The 7331-nt window shown below is 49.8% G+C and overlaps 1 pseudogene; it reads right to left on the bottom strand.

Annotated features, from left to right (window-relative positions):
• Positions 1-3669: 3669 nt before the first annotated feature.
• On the bottom strand, positions 3670-5295 carry LOC143390829 (epsin-1 pseudogene; annotated as a pseudogene).
• Positions 5296-7331: the final 2036 nt, after the last annotated feature.

The following is a 7331-nucleotide window of genomic DNA, read 5'->3' on the forward strand; positions in this document are numbered from 1 at the left end:
GGTGGCTGCTGGCGGGACGCCCCTGCCCGGAAGCCGTCGTCCTGGAAACGTGCGCTTGGTGTCAACTCCCGCCCGAGGTTGGGAACCCACGCCCGCCCCGAGTGCAGGTCCTGATCGCACCTCGAGGGTCGAGGGCAGTTCGGGGGTTTAAATTTTAAACAAAACAGAGAGGGGACGGGGCAAGGAGCGGCAATGAGCGGCCCGGACGCTCCCAGTCGCGCAAGGTGCCAATCCACCAGGGACTTTGGGGATTACAGCTTGCGCTTCACCCTGCGGAGATTTTCTGGGAAAAGTCAACGCGCCAAGGTGTCTGCTGGGGCTGGAACCCCAAAGCCAGGGGTCTTTAGGTCCAGGACTCTACCCTAGCCTCCAGGAGCCTCCTAAAGGCCTGATTCTGGCCACACGAATTAGGTGCCTACTCTGTGCCCAGAAGACCCAGCCGGGTCCTCCCGCTCCCCTTCCGAGACCCCCAAGCGGCCCGGGCAGTCCCTGACCGTCCCCCCTGAGCCCAGATTGCAAAGAGGCCCTGTCCCCGGGCTGGCAGCGTCCGCACCTGCTGAAAGCACCTGTGAGGTTCGCCTGGGCGAGTCCCGCCACAACTGCAGCGGGACACCCATGGTCTCCAAGGCAACGCGGAGGGGCGGGGTCAGCTCGCTGCCTTTCGCTGGGAAAGGGGTTGCCCTTAGCAACCCGAGCGCCCCGAAGTGGAGTAGTGAAACTTAACCAATTGCTTCTTTGAACGCCAGTCTCTCTTCTGTACAAGAGAATACCCCAGAGCTGTCCTGAGCAGTACACCAAACGTCCTGAAAACTATCTGAGAGGTGGCATTGAGCCATCATGGTCAAGAAAACCCCTCGTTTCTTCCTTGCTTTGGTTGAAATCAGTTTTCGCAGGGAAGAAATCTGAAAGATTCTGAAAGATCAATCTGTCTCCTTCTAAAAACAAAAACAAAACAAAACCAAAAACCAGGGCTCGGAGAATTCAAGGCTCAAACTTGCCTGGCCAGAAGTGAAAATATTGGTGGTTGGGACCAAAGGGTGATCAAAAGTTTCCCCTGGGCTGTGTATGGGATACCCAGCTCCTTCTTAGAGAAGCCCTCCCTTGGCCCGGGATCCTTCACAGACTGCTAATAGATATTCCCTATGCCAACTTCCCAGGGCAAGCGATTGTTCTGTCCAGTCCAGCACCAGAAATCAAGAAACAGTGAATAGAAAACCCTTTTGTTCTCATTCTTTGGTCTGGGATTTTAGCAAGGTGAAATATTGTAATAAATATTGAATTCATTTGAGTTGAAAGAAGAAAAAGTGTCAGTGATTGAGGGAAAGGGTGAAAAACACAATATAAAATACAAAGCGTTCAGGAATCATTTGCAGTCTCTCTTCTCCTTCCCATCCAAGGAGTCTTGAGCCTTATACACCAGATACACACTGTCTTCCCTGCCCAGACACAAAACCAGGTTCTGGTTCCTGGCACATCTGCAATTTTGGATTTTCTTTATTCCTTTTGGATTTTCTTTATTCCTGTCATGGGTTTAAATATGTAGGCATGGGGGCTAGGGATGTGGCTCAAGTGGTAGCACGCTGGCCTAGCATGCATGTGGCCCGGGTTCGATCCTCAGCACCACATTCAAACAAAGATGTTGTGTCCACCGAAAACTAATAAATAAATATTAATAAATAAATAAATATGTAGGCATGGATATATGATGTGTGGTGTTTTGTTCTGATTAAACAACATACTTGTTGCAAAAAATGGAAAACAATTCAATGGGGAAAAACAAACAAAAGTAATCCATAATCCACTGCTAAGAATGTAGCACACTTTATTCCCAAATTTCTGGGCCTTTGTTTTTGTGTTTGAATCAAATGTACAAATATGTGTGTGGCTGTTTGTTTCTTTTTGCAGATATGGGGATTGAAAGGGTGCTATACCACTGAGCTACATCTCATTTTTTATTTTGAGACAGTCTCGCTAAAATGCCAGGGTTGGCCTTGAACTTGTGATGCTCCTACCTCAGACTCCTGAGTCACTAGGATTACAGGTGTGCACCACCACTTCAGCTTGTGCTTGGCTTTTGGATAGCATGTCTGTTTCCTTCCAACTCCACAAGAGAAAGACTAACCAGTTACAGATCACCTTTTTAGTCTCCTCCCATGTTGAGGGATGGGCCAGGGAAAGACTGGGAATGAAAAATTGGCCCGTGGCTCTGGGCTCTCTTGCACCTCCACTCCATATCTCTGATTTTTTCCCTTCTAAATCTTCATTTTACAATGTCTTTTGAGTTTGGTTGGGGTACAAAATTATAGAAAGGAAAAATACATTCTAGTGTTCTATGTAGTACAGTAGGGTGATTATAGTGAAACATTATTGGATATTTCAAAATAGCTAGGAGAGAATGTTCCCAATATAAAGTAATAAAAAATGCTTGAGGTGATAGATATGCTAATCACCCTAATCTGAGCTACATATTGTATACACATATCAAAATATCACACCGTACCCCATAAATTGTGTAATTAACAATATAATTGTACAATCAACTATTAAATTATATAATTAACAAATTGTATCAATTAACAATTAAATAAAATAACAAAATAATTCTTTAAAATGTCTCTGGAGTTGAAATCCATCCTTGTCTTTCCTCTACCCTTGTCCATCTTTTCTGTAGTGTATAGAAGGAACTGAACAACAGGGACTCCAAGAGCTAATACTTATTGAGAAGATTCAATTTCCTCAAATAACTGAGAGAGTACCACCATTAACCCATATTACAGATGAAGAAACAGATGCTCAGATTAGCAAATTGGCTCAGATCTCTAAGCCACCAAAAAGTTGGATTCAAGATATGAATCTAGACCCTGCAATTCAAAAATCTTGAACTAACCACCATGCCATGTGGATTTGAGACTAATCAGAAAAAAAAAAGGGGGGGGGGTTTGTCCAACTGGTAGAACCTGCACCTATCAAACATAACATACGTACCTAAAAGTATGCGACTCATGTGTATACCCCAGTGAATTATCTGAAAGGAACCAGTAGCCCCAGAAACAGAGCATTACCAACCCTCCAGCAACCACCCTTAAGTACCCTCTCAGGTCATTTCCCTGTCTTCCCCAATGCCATCAAACATTTTAACTCAAGTTGGTTTTTCTTTTTAAAAATGTTTATTTAAATGAGATCACACAGATTAGACTCTTTTATGTTGGACTTCTTTCATTATGTTGGTGAATTCCATACATTTTGGGAGGGGGAGTGGGTAGGGGAGCCACACCCATGAGAATTGCCATTTATTCCCAAAGTTCCCCAAATCATCACCAAGAGTTCACCACGGGGTGCAAAGAGGGGAATGAGGAGGCTCGAACACTGATGGGGGTCAGGAATTTGGAGCGAGGGGGAATGATGGGGGGACCCTAGCTGTCCCTCCTTCTTCTGATGCCACAGAAAGGGGTCCTCCTCTGGCTGGCTCCCCTCCCCATCCCCCATGTCCAGTTTCTCTGGGGGAAATGGGTTGGGGATGTGGGAAGAGGGCATAGTGTGAGTGGGCCACAGAAGGGGGAAGGGCGCTGGGGTGGGAGTGCCCCCATTTCACAGGCACTCACAACGCTGTCTCCCAGGGAACAGGAGTGGGGGGAAGTCGTCCAGGCCAGGTCTGCCTCCTGCCCTGGATTATAGGAGGAAGAGGTTAGTGTTGGGTGCTGGGGGACTGGGGGGGCATCACTGGGGGCAGACCAGGGCCCCCACCAAGGGGAGAGATGTAGGTGGTGGTGCTCCAGGGGCTGGGGGCACAGGGCTGAGAGGTTCTACTTGGCAAGAAGGGATTGGAAGCCTTGGCTCTTGGAGGAGTGGGGCCGGGTCGGCTCACCAAAGAGTACAGATTGATGAGGGCTGCATTGGTCCCCAGCAAGGATTCTTCCGTGTGGGGGGGGTGTGGGGGTTGGGGCAGTGGCAGGTGAGGCACTTCCCTCAGTCTCAGCCAGAGACCCACCAACCCCACTCATGTCAGACGCCCAGGGCTGCTGGCGGGCACCTCTCCTGCAAGCAGCTCCAGCTCCTCCATGCGACTCCCAGAGGCTGGCAGAGCTGTGCAGAGTCAGTCCAAGTCTGAGAATTCATCAGATTATGGGTCAAAGCCTCCAGCTGCTGCAGTGCCATTGGTGCTGGGTTTGGCAGGTGACCCCTCCTCTCCCAGGGGTCAGAGAATGCAGGTGCAGGAGCCCAGGGATCAGAAGCTGGGTGTCCACTGACTGGAGCCCCACCATCAGAGCTTCCCCATGGGTCAGGCATGGGGCCCTCTCCAGCTGCAGGGGCTGGGGTCCCACCCCAAGGGTCAACAGAGGGTCCCGCAGGGGCAGCCAGCCTCCAGGGATCCCCGGAGGCTGGTGCGGAGGCTGAACCACCCCAAGGATCAGCAGCTGGAGGGACAACAGGTCCCCCCCAGGGGTCTGAGGCAGGGGGCAGTGGGGATGGGGGGCAGCCATGGGTCTGAAGCCGGTGGAGGGGCCGGGGCCCTGAAGACATCAGCAAGATCCATGAGAGCTGACTCCTCCTTGCCTCCAGTCTCCCTCTTGCTCTCCTCTATTGCCATCTGCAGCCTTAGTCGTCCCCTCGACGGATTTGCTCTTCCTTATCGTGCTCCTCTTGGCTCAAACTAAGGGCCAGGTGGAGCTGAAAGTCATCCTCGGGGCCGCAGGACCGGGGCTGGTCAGCCTCCTCCTTGCTCATGGCCAGAGCCAGCTGGAGCTGCAGCTCCCCCTCCCGACTGCTCTGCGGCCAGGCCTGCTCCGCCTCAGGGGGGGCCCGGAGCCCAGCGCTGCTGAGGAGGCCATGGCGGTCTGTGCAAGCTTCTCCTTGGTCTCGAGTGCGTGGGAACGCTCTTCCCGGTGCTCGTCTCGCAGCAGGGCCACCAGCTGCTTGGCCTTCTCACTCACATTCACGCCCTGGTCCTTGCCATCACGGTCCACGTGCCGGAGTCCTGCAGTGTTTGCACATACACAAGTTCTCCATGCACCGCTGGGACACACGCTCTGAGCCGGTCTTGATGAGGTACTCCATCAGGGTCATGGCCTTGTAAACGTGCCGCCAGTTCTTGCCATGGTCATCGAGCCGCTTCCAGGTCATGCTCAGGATCTCCCAGAAGGCCACAGCATTATAGGGGACGTCGGCGATCTCAGACATGAGAGAGCTGGATGGGCCCCAGGGATCACTGCGTGTGGCCGCACGGACCTTGATCTCCGCCTCCGAGTAGTTGTGGACAATGTTCTTCATCTGGTGCCCAAGGGACGAGGTCGACATGGTGCCCAGCGGTGGTGTCAGGGGCATCAAGGGGCGTGGAGAGATGGGGCAACTCACAGATGGAGGCTGCAGCAGATGCTGGCAGACTGCTGCATCTTGGCCCCTCACGCGGGGCTCTGGGGGGTCATGGCGGTCAGCCCCCTGGCCCCACTCGGTGTCATGGGGCGCGCGCCCGAAAGCACGGAGAGCCCCAAGCCCATGGTCCCGCGCCCCGGCCTGCGGAGCAGACGGGAAGCAACCTGAATTCCATACATTTTTAAATATGAGTATAGTTTATTTCTGTATTCCATTATTTGAAAACATAATCCATTTTGTTTATTTATCCTTTGTAGTATTGAACCACACTGGGGTTTTTTGTTGTTTTTATTTTCAATTTGGGACTATATCTATAATGCTTTTGACCATTCTTTTGCATGGTGAAGATATGTAGGCATTTCTCTTGGGCATATACTTAAGATTGGAATTGCTGGGTCATAGAGTCTGTACCTATGTATCTTTAGGAGAAACCATTAAAGAATTTCTTAAAGTGGTTATAACAGTTTTCACAAACCACAGTGCACAAAAGTGCCTGTAGCTATGAATCCTCCTCAACACTTGATAGTGTCACCAGTTTTCATCGTAATCATTATGTGGTGGTATAACAGCACGGTTTTAGTTTGTGTCTTCTGATGTGTTATAATGTGAAGCACCTTTTCTTATACTTGTTAGCCACTTGGATATCTTTCTGTGAAAATGACATCTGTTTAAGTCAGCTTCCTGTTACTGTAACAAAATATCTAAAATAATTAACTTATAAAGAACAGAGGTTTCTTTTGGCTCGTGTTTTTGGAGGTTCTAGTCCACAGTCAAGTGGCCCATTGTCTTAGGCCTCCAACCAAGCAGCACAACAGGGTGGGAGCAAATGGTGACACCCACTCCATCTGGCAAGAAACAGAGAGAAGAGACCCAGGTCCCACAGTCCCCTTGAAGGCACACCCCAGATGACCTAAGGATCTCCCACTAGGCCTCACCAAAGGTGCCACCCTGGAGAACAAGGCTTTAATACATGAACCTTTAGGAGACACAACCCATAGTCAAGTCATAGCAACTTACAAAGCCAAGTCTTTTGCTTTTAAGAGTTTAGGATAAGATAGAAACTAGCTTCAGAGTGTTCATATTTATTAACTCACTTTATCCTTAAAATAATTTTGGCCGCTAGAGGTATTAACTTACGGGGTTTCTTTTTAAAGATAAGAAAAGTGAATGGAGAAGGGCAAAGTAATTTATTTGGCCAATGTCAAACAGCTTCAAAGTATGGTGTGGGAGTCCTTGTTTTTTTGTTGCTAAATGCAGAATGGCAAAGCTTGGTTGTGGAGATTAAGCTAAAAAGAGAGAACTCTGGAAAATAGACCTAGCCACAGGACTGAGTTTACACCACGTACTTAATAATGGTCTGGGACTCATGTGGCGGATGGGGATTTTCCTTTACCATGTTGATGGGGTCCTCAGGGCACTTTCCCAGGCTCATGAGGGACTTTGAATGGTTGATCAAACTTTACACAGATCTTGGGTCATCAGATACTTTATGCTTAAGCATTAAAAATTTGGGCAAGTTCTGGACTCTGCACAAAAACAAATGTCCAAGCCTACTGACCCGGCATCTGTAGGTGCTTGAAGTGGTCCTAACCAACCCATGGCACCCCGCACCCCCATATGCGTCAAAGTTCACCCTCATCACACATGCTGGGGCATGTCTGCTTACACCACTTTGGTCTTAGTGTCCCCTGCCTGAAATGCCTGCCTACCCCGACTCTGCTTCCTCAGACAGGTGGTTTACCCAGGGGTTCCCACCCTGGTCAGAGAGAGTCTGAGCATCTTCTCTGCAAGCAAGGCCCAGGTCAGCTCTGATCCTCTCCTTACCCCAGCTGCCATGGGACGAGTGCTCTGTGCCTGCTTATCTTCCCAGATTAGGGGCCAGGTGTTCGGTTTCCTTCTCTCCCACCACCCTAAAGACTGGAAAGAAGAAAGCAAAGAGGACCCCACAGAACTGAGGACCA

Source organism: Callospermophilus lateralis, chromosome 2, assembly GCF_048772815.1.
Source record: "Callospermophilus lateralis isolate mCalLat2 chromosome 2, mCalLat2.hap1, whole genome shotgun sequence".
Classification (NCBI taxonomy): Eukaryota; Metazoa; Chordata; class Mammalia; order Rodentia; family Sciuridae; genus Callospermophilus; species Callospermophilus lateralis.